This window comes from Myiozetetes cayanensis, unplaced genomic scaffold (genome assembly GCF_022539395.1).
Source record: "Myiozetetes cayanensis isolate MyiCay16 unplaced genomic scaffold, myiCay2020 scf64, whole genome shotgun sequence".
NCBI lineage: Eukaryota > Metazoa > Chordata > Aves > Passeriformes > Tyrannidae > Myiozetetes > Myiozetetes cayanensis.
Window position 1 is genome coordinate 52,406 of NW_026087898.1, and position 20,558 is coordinate 72,963.

Sequence of the window (20,558 nt, forward strand, 5' to 3'; positions counted from 1 at the left end):
CTGGATCAGTCCATGGAAGATGGTGGGACTGTGTTTCCACCCCTGAGGCAGGTGGTTCCAGGTGTACTGCATGCCCCTCCACGTGAAAGTAAACTGTAGTCTGCACTCTGCTACCAAGGGAATGGAGAAGAACGCATTCGCGATGTCAATAGTGGCGTATCGCCTCACTGCCTTAGACTCCAGATCGTACTGGAGCTCCAACATGGCTAGAACAGCGGCACTCAGCAGCAGGGTGGCTTCATTCAGGCCATGATAGTCCACAGTCAATCTCCATTCTCTGTCAGACTTATGCACAGGCCAGATGGGGCTGTTGAAGGGTAAGAGGAAACTTAGGTTACTTAAACCAAAGGCCTTCAAAACCTTAAACAAGAGCTACCCCTTCTTAGTTTCTGCTAAGATCTTCAGGACACTAACCTGCATCCCCTGAATGCAACTCAGGTACTTTAAGCTAGGACCTTCCCTAGACAGATGGACTTTCATCCCATAAAATTCTAATTAGCAGTTAGATACCATAATCAACAGGTTCCTGTCTACCAGACCCTGGTGCATATCTAACACACATCACTGAGTTTGCAACTCAATATGAAATTCACTACAGGGCAGATAAGTAGAGGAATCAAACCTCTGTGTAAAGGTCTACAGCCTAACGCTTCAACACTCAACCATCTTACCTCTGACTTTCATCAACCGATGATTATTCTCCACAAATCACAAAGAAATTGGTACATTCTATCTAATTTTTGGTGCCTGAACCGGCATTATTGGCACCACCCTGTCTCCTTATCCGGGCAGAACTCGGACAACCAGGAACTCTCCTAGGAGATGACCAAATCTACAATGTAATCGTCACCACCCATGCCTTCGTAATAATTTTCTTCATAGTAATACCTATTATAATTGGAGGATTTGGTAACTGACTAGTCCCCCTAATAATTTGCCTCCCGACATAGCATTCCCATGTATAAGCAATATAAACTTCTGACTCCTCCCTCCATCTTTCCTTCTCCTCCTAACCTCATCCACAGTAGAAGATGGAGTAGGAACTGGATGAACTGTATATCCACCATTAGCTGGTAACCTGGCCCATGCTGGAGCTTCAGTGGACCAAGTTATCTTCTCCCTACACTTAGCAGGTGTTTCTTCAATCCTAGGAGCTATCAATTTCATTACTACTGCAATCAACATAAAACCACCAGCCCTCTCACAATACCAAACACCCTTGTTTGTATGATCTGTTCTAATTACTACAGTTCTTCTCCTTCTTTCTCTCCCAGTCCTCCCTGCTGGCATTACTATGCTTCTGATAGATTGCAATTTAAACACTACATTCTTCAACGTTGCAGGAGATGGAGATCCAGTTTTGTATCAACACCTCTTCCGATTTTTCGACCATCCAAAAGTCTATATTCTTATCTTGACAGGATTTGGCATTATGTCTCACGTGGTAGCATACTACGCTGGTAAAAAAGAACCATTCTGCTACATAGGAATAGTCTGAGCAATACTATCTATTGGTTTCCTAGACTTCATCGTATGAGCTCATCATATATTTACAGTAGGAATGGACGTGGACACTCGAGCATACTTTACGTCTGCTACAATAATTATTACCATCCCCATTGGCATTAAAGTTTTTAGCTGACTAGCCATCCTACATGGAGGAACAATTAAATGAGAACCACCCATACTATGAGCCTTAGATCCTAAAAGATTTATCTTCCTTTTCACCATCGGAGGGCTTACAGTAATCACCCTAGCCAACTCCTCCCTAGACATCACCCTTCATGACACCTACTACGTAGTAGCTCACTTCCACTACGTGCTATCTATAGGAACTATATTTGCAATTCTAGCAGGCTTCACGCACTGGTTCCCACTCTTTACAGGCTATACCCTCCATCCCACATGAGCCAAGGTCCACTTTGGATTAGTATTTACTGGAGTAAACCTGACCTTCTTCCCTCAACATTTCCTAGGTTTAACTGGCATGCCACAACGATACTCAGACTACCCAGATGCCTACACCTTATGAAACACCTTCTCCTCCATAGGCTCCCTCATCTCTATAACTACTGTAATTATATTCATATTCATTATCTGAGAAGCTTTTGCATCTAAACAAAAAGTCTTACAATCAGAACTTACTACAACTAATATCGAATGAATCCACGGTTGCCCTCCCCCATATCACACTTTCGAGGAACCAACCTTTGTCCAAGAAAGGAAGGAATCGAACCATCATAAGCTGGTTTCAAGCCAACCACATCAAACCACTCATACTTCTTTCTTATGGGCTGTTAGTTAAACCATTACATAGTCTTGTAAAGACTAAATCACAGGTGAAAACCCAGTACACCCCATCACTTCCCCATGGTCAACCACTCTCAATTTGGTTTTCAAGACGTCTCATCCCCTATTATAGAAGAACTCATTGAATTTCATGATCACGCCCTAATAGTTGCTTTAGCAATCTGTAGCTTAGTACTCTACCTCCTAATCCTCATACTTATAGAAAAACTCTCGTCTAACACTGTCGACGCACAAGTAGAACTAGTTTGAACCATTCTACCTGCTATTGTCTTAATCATACTAGCCCTCCCTTCCCTCCAAATTCTCTACATAATAGACAAAATTGATGAACCTGACCTAACCCTCAAAGTCATTGGCCATCAGTGATACTGAACCTACGAATACACAGACTTCAAAGACCTATCCTTCGACTCATACATATTATCGACAACAAAACTCCCACTAGGCCATTTCCGGTTACTAAAAGTTGATCACCACATTGTTATTCCTATAGAATCTCCTATCTGAGTCATTTTTACAACTGCTGATGTCCCACACTCCTGCCTGAGCTGTTCCTAGCCTTGGTGTAAAAACCAATGCAATCCCAGGATGACTAAACCAAACCTCCTTCATTACCACCCAACCTGGAATCTTCTACAGCCAGTGCTCAGAAATCTGCAGAACTAACCACAGCTTCATGCCCACTGTAGTTGAATCAGCCCCCTTAACCCATTTAGAAAGCTGATCTTCACTTTTATCATCCTAATCATTATGAATCAGCACTAGCCTTTTAAGCTAGAGAAAGAGTATTTCCCCATTCTCCTTAATGACATACCCCAACTAAACCCAGCACCATGATTTTTCATCATGCTAGTTTCATGATTTACCTTCTCCTTTATCCTTCAACCTAAAATCTTATTATTTATTTCCACAAACCCACCCTCAAACAAAACCCTCTTGTCCCAGTTTAAATGAGACACAGGTGTTTTGCTGAGGATGAGTTATGAGAAAAGACCCAAACTCCTCCCTCTAAGCAATTTTAAATCCAAAAATTAAAAGGCTCCCATTGAAGGAAAAGAACAAATTATGGAAAAGGAAAAATAACAGCCCTTTATTAAAAGGTATGTGTGTATTAACAGAAACATGAAAAAAAAACAAGTAAAACAACCAAGCAATACTCCTATACACACAAATAATCCCCTTCAAAAACAAACCGATAAATCGGCAAAAGGAAAAGTAAACAGTTCAATTTTGCACCCTTTGGTGCAATTCCAACCACAGTCAATAGGGTTGGGTCACTGGAGATGCAGAACTTGTAATGTCCTGTGCCCGCCACTAGGTGGGGCTGTGGGATCACTGGGGGGAAGAGGAAAACGCCCTCCGGTATGTGTCGGAAAAAAAAACCCAAAAAAACCCCCTCGGTCCCCCTTCCCTTCCCACACACCAGGAAAGGGGAGAGGGACGGGGGGGAAAGGGACCAGGCAGTTCCTACTTACTCCAGTTAGTCAGTCTCCTCTCCACCCAGTCCACTCTCTCTCTATCCCCCTTGGGAACTCTTCACTCAGGGAATGGTGAAAGGGAAAAGCAAAACTAAAAAAGAAAAACCTCCAGGGGAGGGAAAAAAAAACACAGTAGCTCCTATCCGATGAAGGACTCAGACAGGCTTCCTGCTGGCGAGTGGTTGAGAGCCCGAGAGCAGCACACAACCTCTCCTCCCACCTTCCTCAGCCACACCAGCCCCCAACTCCTCCCCCTGTTGCCCAGGAGACAAGAGAAAAAGGTAAACATTAGCTCCTTCATCTACCCCGTTTCTTAGGAGACTAATCTCTCGGCCATTAGCTAGGTCTTTTGTGTTGTTAAGTGCTTACCTGATAGCCAGGGGGAAGGGAAAAAATTCCAAGAAAGTAGCTGAACCATGACACCTCTCCACTATAAAAACCTCCCCCTGAAACTGACCATGAACTTAAGCTTCTTTGATCAATTTATAAGCCCATCCCTCCTAGGAATCCCATTAATTCTTATTTCACTACTATTTCCAACACTCCTATTCCCCTCACCCAACAACCGATGAATCACAAATTGTCTCTCTACCCTCCAACTCTGATTCTTCCAATTAATTAAACAACTTATAACCCCATTAAACAAGAAAGGACATAAATGGGCCCTAATTTTACTCTCATTAATAGTTCTCCTATTAACAATTAACCTTCTAGGACTTCTACCTTACACATTTACTCTCACCACCCAATTATCAATAAATTTAGCCCTAACCTTCCCCCTATGACTTGCTACTCTGCTCACAGGTCTATGAAATCAGCCTTCAACCGCACTAGGTCATCTCCTACCAGAAGGTACCCCTACACCTCTAATCCCCGCCCTCATTCTAATTGAGACCACTAGCCTACTCATCTGCCCTTTAGCCCTAGGAGTCCACCTCACAGTCAACCTTACAGTTGGCCACTTACTCATTCAACTCATTTCAACCTCCACTACTGTTCTTCTCCCTATCATATCAACAGTATCTCTACTAACCACAATCATCCTTCTCCTACTAACCATTCTAGAAGTAACTGTCGCTATAATCCAAGCCTACATCTTCATTCTCCTACTAAACCTCTACCTACAAGAGAATATTTAACCCCTAATGACCCACCAAGCACACTCCTTTCACATAGTAGATCCAAACCCTTGACCCATTTTTGGAGTAGCTGCTGCTCTTCTCACCACTTCAGGATTAACCATATGATTCCATCAAAATTCTATACAACTATTAACCTTAGGTTTACTTTCAATAATTCTTGTAATAATCCAATTATGACATGACATTGTATGAGAGAGCACATTCCGGGGCCACCATACTCCCACGGTCCAAAAAGGCCTACGCTATGGTATAATCTTATTCATCACATCCGAAGCTTTCTTTTTTCTAGGCTTTTTCTGAGCATTCTTCCATTCAAGCCTGGTCCTCACCCCAGAACTCGGAGGCCAATGACCTCCTATAGGAATCAAACCCCTTAACCCAATAGAAGTCCCCCTATTAAACACAGTAATCCTCCTGGATTCTGGCGTTAGTGCCACATGAGCACATCACAGTATTACAGAAGGCAATCAAACCCAAGCAACCCAAGCCCTACTTATAACTATCCTATTAGGATTCTACTTTACAGCACTCCAAGCGATAGAGTACTACGAAGCTCCTTTCTAGATCGCTGAAGGAGTTTATGGATCAACTTTCTTCCTAGCTACAGGATTTCACCGCCTCATCGGTTCATCCTTCCTCCTAATCTGCTTCCTCTGACTTATTAAATTTCACTTCACATCTGACCATCACTTTAGCTTTGAAGCAGCAGCCTGATACTGACATTTCGTGGATGTTATTTGACTATTCCTCTACATAACAATCTACTGATGAGGATCCTGCTCTTCTAGTATACTAATTACAATTGACTTCCAATCTCTAGAATCTGGATCAAAGTCAGAGAAGAGCAATTACATTATCTTTTTTATATTCATTTTATCCTCATCACTAAGCATTATCCTAACTATACTAAATCTATGATTAGCACAAACAAATTCAGACTCAGAAAAACTATCCCCCTATGAATGTGGTTTTGACCCACTAGGATCTGCCCACCTTCCATTCTTTATCCGATTCCTTTTAATTGCAATTCTATTCCTGCTTTTCGACCTAGAAATTGCTCTCCTACTACCCCTTCCATGAGCTACCCAACTTCAGTCTCCCCTCACCACTCTAACCTGAGTATCCACTATCCTCCTTCTTCTCACACTAGGATTAATCTACTAATGAATTCAAGGAGGCCTAGAATGGGCAGAATAGCCACAGAACATTAGTCTAACAAAGTTGATTTTGGCTCAACAAATAGCAGTCCTACCCTGTGACTTTCTCTATGACTTTCTTACATATAACCTTCTACTCTGCCTTTGCCCTAAGCAGTTTAGGATTAGCCTTCCACCGAACATACTTAATCTCCGCCCTACTATGCTTAGAAAGCATACTATCCATAGACATTTCCCTCTCCCTATGACCAATTCAAATGCATACAACTTCTACCCTAATACCCATCCTAATATTAGCATTTTCAGCCTGCGAAGCAGGTACTGGTCTTGCAATTTTGGTAGCCTCCACCCGAACCCGTGGGTCAGACCACCTTCACAACCTAAACTTCCTACAATGTTAAAAATTATTTTCCCAACAGTCATACTCCTCCCAATAGCCCTTCTATTCCCCTCAAAGTACCTATGGCTCAATGTTACCTCACATAGCCTCCTAATTGCAACCGTCAGCCTACATTGACTCTCTGCAACCTACTATCCTAGCAAAAACCTGTCCCAATGATTTGGAATCAACCAAATCTCATCCCCATTACTAGTCCTCTCCTGCTGACTTCTGCCCCTTATAGTCATAGCTAGCCAAAACCACCTCCAACAAGAACCGCCTGCACGTAAGCATATTTTCATTTTAACTATAATCCTCACCCAACCCTTTATCCTTTTGGTCTTTTCATCCCTAGAACTTATACTGTTTAATATTGCATTTGAAGTTACCTTAATCCCTACCCTAATTCTAGTCACATGATGAGGAAGTCAACCAGAACATTTAAGCGCTGGAATCTACTTATTATTCTACACACTTATCAGTTCACTCCCATTATTAGTTGTTATTCTTCATCTTCACACCCAAACAGGCACCATATACCTCATTATAATAAAACTTCTTCACTCATCCGTTACCAATTCATGAACAGGAGCCATATCCAGTCTAGCCCTGCTACTTGTTTTTATAGTAAAAACCTCCCTCTACGGACTGCATTTATGGTTCCCAAAAGCACATGTAGAAGCTTCAATCACAGGATCAATACTTCTAACCGCATTACTACTAAAACTTGGAGGATACGGCATCATACGTGCATCTATAGTCACAAACCCTATACTAAACTACTTACACTACCCATTCTTAACCCTAACCTTATGAGGAGCATTAATAACAAGTTCCATCTGCCTACGCCAAATCGACTTAAGATCTATAATAGCATACTCCTCTGTAAACCATATAGGCTTGGTCATAGTCGCAGCAATAATCCAAACCCATTGATCATTTTCAGGTGCTATAATCCTAATAATCTCCCATGGTCTTACATCTTCTATACTATTCTGCCTAGCCAACACAAATTATGAATGTACACACAGTCGAATCCTCTTTCTAACACGAGGCTTACAACCCCTCCTACCTCTCATAGACATCTGATGACTCTTAGCAAACCTCACAAACATAGCACTCCATCCTACAACCAATCTAATAGCTGAACTAACTATTATAATTGTCCTCTTCAACTGATCTGCCTTTATCATCATCCTAACCGGAGCCTCAACTCTTCTAACTGCATCATATACCCTCTACATACTCCTCATAACCCAATTTTGGACTACACCAATTTACATCACATCCATCCAAAATTCAAATACATGAGAAAATCTATTAATGACTCTCCATATTTCACCTACCCTCCTCCTCATCCCAAAACCAGAACTTATCTCAGGAATTACCTCATACAAGCATAATTTTAAATCAAACATTAGACTGTGATCCTAAAAATAGAAGTTAAACTCTTCTTGCCTGCCTAGGGGAGGTTTAACCAACAAGAACTGCTAACTCTTGCATCTGAGTCTAAAACCTCAGCCCCCTTACTTTTAAAGGATAATAGCAATCCATTGGTCATAGGAGTCACTTATCTTGGTGCAAATCCAAGTAAAAGTAGCGAACCTTCCATTAATCCTAAATTCCTCTATTCTTCTAACCCTCTTCACCCTATCCACCCCTATCCTCCTCCCTCTCTTATTTAAAAACTACCAAAACTCTCCAACCAACATCATACACACCGTCAAAACCTCCTTCGTTATCAGTTTAATCCCCATAACCCTCTTTATGTACTGAAGTATAGAAAACATTATTTTCTTCTGAGAATGAAAATTCATTACAAATTTCAAAATTCCCTTTTAGTTTCAAAATAGACCAATATTCCTTAATATTCTTTCCCATTGCACTATTTGTTACATGATCAATTCTTCAATTTGCACTATGATATATAGCCTCAGAACCCTTCATCACAAAATTTTTCTTCTACCTTTTAACTTTCCTCATTGCCATACTCATTCTAATCATTGCTAATAACATATTCCTCCTATTTATTGGATTGGAAGGAGTTGGAATCATATCATTCCTCCTCATGATGGCATGGTCGAGCAGAAGCTAACACCTCTGCACTCCAAGCTGTACTTTACAACCGCATTGGAGACATTGGACTGATCCTCTCAATAGTCTGATTAGCTTCCTCCATGAATACCTGAGAAATTTAGCAATTATCATCCCAAAACCAAATTCCATTACTCCCCTCCTAGATCTCATCCTAGTACCCACAGGAAAATCCGCCCAATTTGGTTTTCACCCATGACTCCCAGCTGCCATAGAGGGCCCTACCCCAGTATCTGCCCTACTTCATTCCAGTACTATAGTAGTAGCTGGAATCTTTCTACTTATCTGCACCCACCCCATATTCTGTAATAATCAGACAGTTCTCACCTTGGGTCTTTGTCTGGGGGTTCTCTCCACACTATTTGCTGCTACATGAGCTCTTACCCAAAATGACATCAAAAAAATTATCGCTTTCTCTACATCAAGCCAATTAGGCCTAATAATAGTGACAATTGGCCTAAGCCTACCACAACTAGCCTTCCTACTTATTTCAACCCACACATTTTTCAAAGTAATGCTTTTCTTATGTTCTGGATCCATCATCCATAGCCTCAATGGCGAGCAAGACATTCGAAAAATAGGAGGCCTGCAGAAATCACTCCCCACAACTACCTCATGTCTAAGTATTGGTAACCTAGCCCTCATAGGGACACCATTTCTAGCAGGATTCTACTCAAGATCTCATCATTGAAAATCTCAACACATCCTACCTCAACACCTGAGCACTCCTCCTAACACTCCTAACCACATCTTTCACTGCAATCTACAGCCTACACATATCTTTGCTAGTACAAACAGGCTTTACTCAAGTTCCTTCCATCACTCCAATCAACAAAAATGACCCAGTAATCACAAACTCAGTCACTCGCCTCGCCCTTGGAAGCATTATAGCTGACCTACTAATTATTTCCTACATCTTCCCCACAAAAACCCCTCCAATAACCATGCCCCTAATCACAAAAACCACAGCCATCGTCTCAACACTGGGCATTATTCTTGCACTAGAATTATCAAAATTAGCACACACCTTCATTAACCCTACACAAAACCCTCTTAATAAACTTCTCTGTCACCTTAGGTTACTTCAACCCTCTAACACACCGTCTAAGCTCAATCAAACTACTAAGTAGTGGACAAAACATCACATCCCATCTAATTGATTTATCCTGAAATAAAAAAATAGGTCCTGAAGGACTCGCAACCCTTCAACTCAAAGCAGACAAAGCCTCAACTACTCTCCACGCTGGACTAGTCAAAACATACCTAGGATCCTTCGCCCTATCCATCCTCATTGTTATCCTATTTATATACAGAACCAACCACTAATGGCACCCAACCTACGAAAACACCACCCTCTCCTAAAAATAGTAAACGACTCCCTTATTGACCTTCCCACACCATCAAACATCTCAGCCTGATGAAACTTTGGATCTCTCCTAGGAATCTGCTTAATGACACAAATCATCACCGGCCTTCTACTAGCAATACACTATACCGCAGATGCTACTCTAGTGATACCTTGGAGTTTTGATTTTTTAATTTTTGTAGATTTTAGAAGTAGTTATATAGTGTATGTAGATTTTAGAAGTAGCAATACATTATCCCTTTACCCTTTAACACACCAACCACACATAGCAAACCGTGTTACCCATTCCCATATCAATTCCCCTAAATTCCACTAACCTATTTAGTCTCATTTTCAAGGTAGAATTGTAGAGAACACCCTAAAATCTACCCAAGAAGATATAGCCAGACGCAACAACCTTCAGACCTAGAACTCTGGAAGGCCTCCAAGAACATTATGTGTTCTGAGGAAGATGAAGAAGAGGGGGTCCCAAAATGCCCCCAGACTCAATTCCAGAGAGGCATGGTGGGGGCAGAACCTGGGCAGTGACCGGACAGGGATTGGGTGAAAATCATTATAAAAATTGTAAACACCTGTATTTGGGAGTGTGTGTTGGGGGTATTCCTGGAAGTCTGGGGGCTCATTAAAGCCTTTGTTTCCTTATCTCCTACTTAATTTGACTTGGAATCTTTTTTTCCCCCACAACCATTTAGGCAACACTAGCCTTTACATCAGTCACCCACACATGTACACACAACGTACAATTCGACTGACTAATACGAAACCTTCATGCAAACGGAGCCTCCTTCTTCTTTGTCTGCATCTACTTACACATCAGACAAGGATTTTACTATGGATCCTACCTTTATAAAGAAACTTGAAACACAGGAGTTGTCTTACTCCTAACCCTAATAGCAACTACCTTCGTCGGCTATGTGCTTCCATGAGGACAAATATCATTTTGAGGCACTACAGTAATCACTAACCTATTTTCAGCAATTCCTTATATTGGTCAAACACTTGTAGAATGGGTTTGAGGGGGCTTCTCAGTTGACAACCCCACACTCACTCGATTCTTCACTCTCCATTTTCTCCTCCCATTTGTAATTGCAGGTCTCACATTTATCCACTTAACCTTCCTACATGAAACAGGTTCAAACAACCCCCTAGGCATCTCCTCAGAATGCGACAAAATCCCATTCCACCTCTATTTCTCCACAAAAGATATTCTAGGCTTTATAGTCCTTCTTCTCCCACTAATAACCCTAGCCATATTTTCACCTAACCTTCTAGGTGACCCTGAAAATTTCACACCTGCCAACCCACTAGTAACCCCTCCCCATATTAAACCAGAATGGTATTTTCTTTTTGCATACATTATCTTACGATCCATCCCTAACAAATTGGGAGGAGTCTTAGCCCTCTCTGCCTCCGTCCTAGTCCTAACTCCATTCTTCCATATATCAAAGCAACGCACAATAACTTTCCGCTCCCTCTCCCAACTCCTGTTCTGAATCCTAGTAACAAACCTCCTCATCCTCACATGAATTGGTAACCAACCAGTAGAACACCCATTCATCATTATTGACCAACTAGCCTCACCTACCTACTTCGTTACCCTGTTCATTCTAGTCCCAATCATTGGGGTACTAGAAAACAAGATACTAAAATTCTAACCACTCTAATAGTTTATAGAAAACATTGGTCTTGTAAACCAAAAACTGAAGATTATCCCCTTCTTAGAGTTAACAAAATTTTCTAATCAATCACAATCCTCTACTTCCAACCAATCAATAAGGAGGGACTCCCCCCCCTCCCCCATAAATTTTACATTTTAGGGTATGTATTACTTTGCATCGCATTATTTACTACATTAGACATACTATGCATGTAGGAATTTCTGATACGAACTTAATGGTCGAAATGCACAAATTTTCACGCTTACTCCCATCACAACTCAACCAAACCATCACCAGATCTAGGCACATTCCCACGTCAGGGACCCGTTATGTCATGTTCTAGGAATAATCCCACTAACTGGACTAAAACCTATAGAATGCCAGGTTTTGCATAAATTCCTTTACTACACGAGGAATGCCACAGGACCTGAAATCCATTCATATAAGACCCGTAATCAAATAATCTTGCACACAGTACCAACCAAGAAGTATGGTGTTATTTATTAGTCATACATCTCACGAGAAACCAGTAACCGGGCATTATTAATATTTATCACGACCAGCTTCAGGTGCATTCTTTCCCCCTACACCCTGGCCCAACTTGCATTTTTTGCACCTTTGGTTCCTCAGTCAGGGCCATAACTTGATTAATTTTCCTAAACTTGCTCTTCGTTACTAATGGTTGGGGATGCTTGGCCATTTTGGACCTCGTGATCGCGGCATTTTTCTTCTAAGCTTCTCTTATCTTTTTTGGGGTAGATCTCAATAAGCCCTTCAGAGTGCTCTGCCAGGGGACCCCCATATATGGTTGACATGTATCCCTTGTGATCGGTGAGTGGTTTTCTCACTTTCTCGGGTGAATTAATGATACGGTTTCAAGTGTAACTCGGTCTCATGTTGTAGTATGGATGCACTTTGTCAGGTTTGAAACTTCCTATTGGTCTTTAAGCTAGGTGTTTTTCAGTTAATGCTCAATAGACATATTTTTACCTTGTCAATTTCACAAAAATTTCACAAAAATTTGTACATTTTACCATTGTTCTAAGGATTTAGCATTAATAATGCACTAATTTTTGTCATCAATTTTTTTGTCAAAAATTTAAAATTTTACACACATTCCCTTTCCCTAATTTTCATTCACAAAAAAAAACATTCATCTGTTTATTTATTTTTGTTTGTTCAACTTGTTTGATCGTTAAATTTCCCCATTAATTTCTTCTATTTACATCATTCATTCATAATTTATTTTGTTTATCCATTTGTTAATTTGCCCATAAATTCATTCACTTACTTAAACACTCAATTCACCTCACACACTAGGAAAATTTCTAATAACCAACAACCATTTTTAAACTTCCAGAACTATCACAATCAACTCACTCACCAACTTTTATCTAGACCAACCCTAAAACTAACGCAACCCAAAGTCATCTCATTTTCAACTATACTAACCTCTAATATACATAAACCACCCATTAATAGCCCTAAAAATTTTTTCCATATTCAGAAAAAAAGGAATTAAACCTTTATAACCAACTCCCAAAGCTGGTATTTTAATTAAACTATTCTCTGAGCTACATTACCCCCTAAATGACCCAAATCGCCCCTCGAGACAACCCCCGCACAAACTCCAAAACCACAAACAAAGTCAACAATAACCCCCAACCCGCAACTAAAAACTGCCCTGCCCCTCAAGAATAGAACATAGCCACCCCATCAAAATCTAATCAAACAGAAGACATATCACCACAATCCACCGTACTCACACCAACCCATCAACCCTCAGACAACCCAACAACAGATATTCCAACAGTCAATGCTAAAACCAATCCTACACCATATCTAACAACTCGCCAATCCCCCCAGGCTTCAGGAAAAGGATCTACCATCAATGATATCGAATACACAAACACCACCAATATCCCACCCAAATACACTAAAAATAATACCAACGACACGAAAGACACCCCCAAACTCACCAACCACCCGCATCCTACAACAGATGCTAACATCAATCCTACTACTGCATAGTAAAGAGCCATAATAAAGAACCAAATAATTAGAAACCATCGCCAACCCACCTAAAATAAAGCAAACACTTAAAAAAATTATAAAATACATCATAAAATTCTTACTTGGTTTCTCTCCAAGACCTATGACCTGAAAAACCACCGTTGTAAATTCAACTACAAGAACTATCAACCTCAAATATGAACCTCCCAACTCAACCAATCTAACCCTTTCCCTTGCCTTACCCCTACATACTATCATCAACCTACCAACACTAACCTCACTATAACTCACCTAACCAAATACTTCTTTTATTATTAACCCTATTCATCTAACATAAACCCAAATATTATCCATACAATTCAAACAAACCACAGCAACCACAACATAAAAACATACAATCAAAGTCCCTGTAGCTTATAATAAAGTATAACACTGAAGATGTTAAGATGGCTGCCTTATACACCCAAGGACAAAAAGACTTAGTTCTAACCTTACTTCTTGCTACACATATACATGCAAGTATCCACATTCCAGTGAAAATGCCCTCAACATTTTAACAAGATAATAGGAACAGGCATCAGGCTCACTTTTTAACCGTAGCCCAAGACGCCTTGCCTAGCCACACTCCCATGGGTACTCAGCAGTAATTGACATTAAGCAATGTGTAAACTTGACTTAGTTAAACTCACCAGGGTTGGTAAATCTTGTGCCAACCACCGCAGTCATACAAGAAACCCAAATTAACTTTACACGAGGTAGAGTGGTCTTCCATTATCATTTCAACTAAGAACGAAGTGCAACCAAGCTGTTATAAGCACAAGATGCACTTAACACCCCCTATCAAAATGATCTTAGCCCTACGACCAATAAAACTCCATGAAAACCAGGACACAAACTGGGATTAGATACCCCACTATGCCTTGCCCTAAATCCTGATGTTTTTCTTACTCAAACATCTGCCTGGGAACTACGAGCACAAACACTTAAAACTCTAAGGACTTGGTGGTGCTCCAAAACCACCTAGAGGAACCTGTTCTATAATTGATAACCCACGATATACCCAACCACCTCTTGCCAAACCAGCTTATATACCACCGTTGCCAGCTCACCCCCAACCTGAGGGACCAACAGTGAGCACAATAGCCTTACTCCACTAGCAAGACAGGTCAAGGTATAGCTTATGAGGTGGAAGAAATGGGCTACGTTTTCTAATATAGAAAACCCTACGACAAGGAATATGAAACCATTCCTAAAAGGTGGATTTAGCAGTAAAGCAGGACAATCATACCTTCTTTAAGTTGGCCCTGGAGCACGTACATACTGCCCGTCACCATCCTCACAAGCTAAAACTATCCCCATACATAATTCAGCCCTAAGCTAAAGATGAGGCAAGTCGTAACAAGGTAAGTGTACTGGAAGGTGCACTTAGTCTACCAAGACATGGATATAACAAAAGCATTCGATTTACACCTGAAAGATACCTGTATCATATCAGGTCGTCTTGAAGCCTACTCTAGCCCATCCCTCTACCAATATAAACTAACCTACCTCCCCCTATAAAATTAAAACATTCTTCTCTAAACCTAGTATAGGCGATAGAAAGGCACTTCCAAGGAGCGATAGAGACTATGTACCGTAAGGGAAAAATGAAATAACAATGAAAAACCAAGCATCAAACAGCAAAGACCAACTCTTGTACCTTTTGCATCATGATTTAGCAAGAACTAACCAAGCAAAATGCTAATTTAAGCTTACCACCCCGAAACCCATGCAAGCTACTTATGAGCAACTATTTACTGAGCAAACCCATCTCTGTTGCAAAAGAGTGGGATGACTCGTCAGTAGAGGTGAAAAGCCAACCGAGCTGGGTGATAGCTGGTTGCCTATGAAATGAATTTAAGTTCACCCTCAATTCAACTCCAAGGACTACACTCAATCTACATTAATTTTAATGCTAAAATGAGTACCTAGGGTTCCCCTCTACTGCGCAAGCTTACATCACTACATTATTAACAGACCACAAGATATTTACTAATCCCCAACAAGACCAAATATCACAAAATCTGCTAACCCATCCATGGAGTGCCCCCAAAGAAAGATTAAAATCTGTAAAAGGAACTAGACAACCTCAAGGTCCGACTGTTTACCAAAAACATAACCGTCAGCAAACCAAGTATTGAAGATGAAGTCTGCCCAGTGACAACACGTTCAACAGCCACAGTATCCTAACAGTGTGAAGGTAGAGCAATCAATTGTCCACCGAACCCATCTATGCGTGTTCGCTTGGATACCTGAATGTGGACAAAATAGAGGGAAAAACGGGGGAAAAGAGGTTATAAACCAATACTCCCTCCCCCCGTTGAGTTTACTCCTGTCATCTCAGGTGTTGGGTTGAACCCCTTTTCAATTCTGTTTGACCCTCAATTGCAATCGGCACAGCTTGAGAATCAGCAGCAACAGGACTCTCATCCCCAGGGGCTTGATACCATACCTGACCATCTGCAAACCATTGTTGGGCTATGGGTATTACAGGCAAACTGTAGATGTGGTAAACATCAATCCATTCCATCGGGGATACTGTAATTGGATGCCCCGTGGTATTTTTCAGCCCTATTAACAGGGGTTTTGTTGTATCCCCCTGCATGGGATTTAGCAGGGTCAGGCCCAGGCTAGAAAGTTCTGGTCGTAACACCATATAGCGGAGGATATCTTCTTGTTTACCCAAATAGGACAATGTAACATCCATCCGGACCCATTGATCCTGTTTTGCCTCTAGTGACTGTGTTTGGGTGTTTATTAGTACATAGCCAGGAGCCCCTGGTGGTCTAGTGGTAAAGGCGCCGCGCTATCATCGCGGAGACCCGGGTTTGATTCCCGGTCAGGGCCACTCCCGGGCAGGTGGGGCTCGTTAGCCCTTAAAGGCAACCCACCTACGTCCTGAGGACCTCGCTGCCACCGTCCAAGCTCGCTTGGCCCCGGCAGATGAACCTTAGGATTAAAGGGTGGGCTCAGTTCCGCGCACACTGTGTCTCACCTAAAAAATCCAATGCGCAGGCTGGAAGGTGTAAAGACCTTCCCCGGATCTTCGCTCGCGAAGACTGGCCATTATATTATATTATTATTATATATATTAGTACATAGCCCCCTTTATAGACTTAACTGTAAATAGCGTGCCACTGATGACTGAAATAGAATCTTTTACTACCTGTGTCACTTTTTCCTGGTCACCTTTCATTAAAATTAGCGGAGTTAGGGTAGGTGACATCATATGGTTATTTAGCACGCAAACAGCTTTATCAAGGTTATCCACCCACTTCTTGTAAGACCCGTCCCCTAGGTCACAAAGTTGCAGCTTCAGGAGCCCGTTCATGTGTTCTACTAGTCCAGCTCCCTGTGGATGATGTGGCAAATGCCAAGTTCACGTTATTCCACAATCTTCAGCCCACTTTGCAACAGCCTGATTTTTGAAATGCGTCCTCTACAGACAACCAGCCAATCACAGAACACCAATTAAAACAGTTTATACAAGAAACTGTCTCTCCAAGGACGAAGTTCCTGTTTATCAGTGAACTTGGAAGGCAAAGAACAAAACTTTCGCAGGTGGTTGGGCCAAACACAGACCAAAAAATATCAACAATCCCTAATACAGATGGGAGCCCCTGGTGGTCTAGTGGTAAGGGCGCGGCGCTGTCACCGCCGAGGCCTGGGTTCGATTCCCGGTCAGGGCCACTCCCCGGGCCAGATGGTGCTCTTTAACCCTTAAAAAGGCAATCCATCTACGTCCTAAGGACCTCGCTGCCACCGTCCAAGCTCGCTTGGCCCCGGCAGATGAACCTTAGGATTAAAGGGTGGGCTCAGTTCCGCGCACACTGTGTCTCACCTAAAAAATCCAATGCGCAGGCTGGAAGGTGTAGAGACCTTCCCCGGATCTTCGCTCGCGAAGACTGGTCATTATTATTATTATTAATACAGATGTTGATGTATGGCTCCATAGTGCTCCATTCCTTTGGTTAGTCACTTTCTGCAAAGATCGTGACATCTGCTCCTATGTCTATAAGACCTTTAACTCGAACACATTGGTTAGTGTTGGGAAAACAGGTTAGCATTGGTCGATAGAGTAAAATGGACTGTGGCCACTGGACCAAAGGCATAGAGTCCAAAGTGTTTTCCCCCACAGCAATGGGGGTTAAATTGGCAATGGTAGTTTCTGTGTCTAGCTCCACGGGTGGAAATAGAGCTTTTACAGTCACTTCTAATGCCTTAGGGTTGTCTACAGTCACTGATTGTGGGATAACTGTTAACCCTGTATTATTAGATGTAGCAGTCCCAGTTAAAATGTATTTTCCAACAGGCACTGGTAGGTTATTTGTTGGTCTCACAAGAACTGTTTGGTAGTTGTCACTGCTTATTGTGAGTTGGTGGGGAGATACCAACTCCACCCTAGAGACACTTGCTCTAGGTGTAGTGGTTTTGAGTCTAGGTCTTCCTTGGTAACCAGGTTGTAACCAAGGAACCAAGGCCATATTCCCAGTATTCCATACGATTTTTACTTAAGCAAGGGTATAAACAAGAAGGGAGAGGAAGTTCTCGCTCTCTTTCTTCCAGCGGACTGAAAGCTAAGGTTCTTTGCTATCATTCTGCCCTGGTGAAGGAGTGAGGTCTGGTGCGCCTAGTTGGCCTTGAGAAGTGGATAGTGCCGGAGGTTGTTTGGTGTGGTTCTCTGCTATCTTGAGGAAAGTATTTGGTTTTTGTCCCTTTTTCCCTTTTTTTCCCTTTCTCTTTCTTTTTCCCTTTTGAGGGGTTCCCTATGGGTGATATCTTGTATATAATTCTAAATATATATATAAATGTGTGTTGCTTGGAATTCGGTTTGGTTTGGGTTCTTTTGATTTTGTATAGTCTTTTTGGTCTGTCCGAGGAGGGAGAGGGAGGGGGAAGGTTTTTTTCCGTTGTGGTTCGGGCACTTGGTTGGGAGCCAAGTCCAACCTGGGACACTAGGTCTCTGTCCTGGAGTGAGGGGAGCAGCTGGGTGTGGTTGACTTATGGGTCATTTTTTATTACTGTGCTGCCCTTTGATCTCGGTTCCCCATTTCCCAAAATTGAGACCAGCTTTTGTGCAGTTTTTGGCGAAAGCGGTCTCCCCTCTCTATCGAAGAGTGATCTACAGTCATTTGCCCAGTGCAATCCCTTTTTGCATCAGGGACACAAACTAGGTGGTACTGTAGGCACTCTTCAACTGAGAGCAATCCTTTTTAAAATGTCCTGTTTGTTTGCAGTGGTGACACGTAGCCTCCTTCTGTTGTTGCACTGCCATGACTTCAGTTAGTAGGGACTTGTACATGTTGGATCCTTAACCATGTCCATTGGAGTCGGATCTCTGAGGGACCTTAATATTTGTTGACAATCATAGCTTGCTCAATTACCAATTTTAGAAACAGTGCATCTTGAGCCTCTGGATGCTCAATTTGTTTTGATATAGCGTTCTTTAATCTCTCTGCAAAGTCTATAAATGGTTCTGTCAGCTTTTGCTGGACCTGAGTGTATGACGGCATTGCCTCAGATTCCTCAACAATAATTTGAATTGCTTGGAAAGCCAAATTTATTGATGTATCCAATACAGACTGGTTGGAGATGTATGGTCCAACTCCAAATACCCTATTAAAGGAATCCAGGACCAGGATACCCATGGTGGAAAGGGTGCACTCTGTCTGCTGTTGGATGAGAACTTGCCACTCATCTAGAAAAAGTGACACCTGCATATTCGTGAAAAATGACTCTGCCAGTGTTTTTATATCATTTGGTGTAAAAGTGTATGCTGAGAATAGTGAGTTTAATACCCCTAACACATAAGGTGAATTGAGTCTGTATTCAGCAATAGCTTTTTTTGTGTCTTTAAGAACCGGGAGGGGAACCGGTTCCCAGACAGGAGGATTGTTGGGGTGGTAGAGCACTGGGAATGTTTTTATTAAATCCAAATTATCCACTGCTACCGCTTGTTTAGTGTAAGCCCACTGGTTTTTTTGAGCATCGACTCCAGAGAGACCGAGTCCATGGGTGCTGCCATGTTGGAGGGGCATGTGGGGGTGGTCCGCCTTCTGGAGGACAGGTCTTACTTGGTGGTGAAAGAGAGCAAGGTCTAAAGAGAGTTAACCAAGTTATCTTGCTCTGAGGAGACTCCCCTAAAACTCTCCCCTTCATATCTGCTTTACTCATGCTGTTACAGGAAATTCTGTTCAGTTCAGTGGACCTAAACTAGAGAAGAATGTTAGAAGCATTGTACAAAGGGCTTAGGGGTAATAAATCAGGGCAAAAGTAAGCTAAGGTGGACATTTGAATAGGTGGAATAGGTCTAAAGCCAAGGCTCTCTCCAAGTTTCAGTGACTGGGGCAAAAGCAATGGAAAGTTAGAGAGGTCACACTGAGGAAGACTACAGAGACCCCAGCCCCAATGATGAAGAAAGGCGAATGTACCCCTAGAATTGAGGGTCAAGAAAAGTTCTGCTCCAAGCTCCACCTGCGCTCTGCCTATACTCCACCTATTATCAATATGTATGATTAGATGTTGCAATCATATGAATATGCATGTAAAATATTGTAATCATAGAAGTTAGACTGTATAAATTACCCTCTTTGATACCACTACCCTTGAGTAAGAGCTTTGTAGTGCGAACCACGCTTGCTCCCAACGTCGTCAAATAAATACCTTTGCTGCTCAAAAGACCAAAAGCTTCTGGGCAGTTTCTTTACCGGATTTCTTGGATTCAGTGGTACAGCAGGAGGGACAGTGCCACGTAGCAGTGAGGCGGAATCGCCGGTGCCACTCAATGATATTACAAGAGGGGCAGCACCACCTGGCAGTGCTGAGAGAGAGGTAGTGCCACCTGCTGCGTGGGGGGGAATAACACAACTTAAAGTGAAACCGTACAATATAAAACGCAAGTCCTAAGCTTAAACTGTAAGTG

The 20,558-nt window shown here is 42.0% G+C and overlaps 1 pseudogene; it reads left to right on the plus strand.

Moving 5' to 3' along the window:
- Positions 1-9,885: 9,885 nt before the first annotated feature.
- LOC126651505 (cytochrome b-like) lies at positions 9,886-11,581 on the plus strand (annotated as a pseudogene).
- The last annotated feature ends 8,977 nt before the right edge of the window (positions 11,582-20,558 follow it).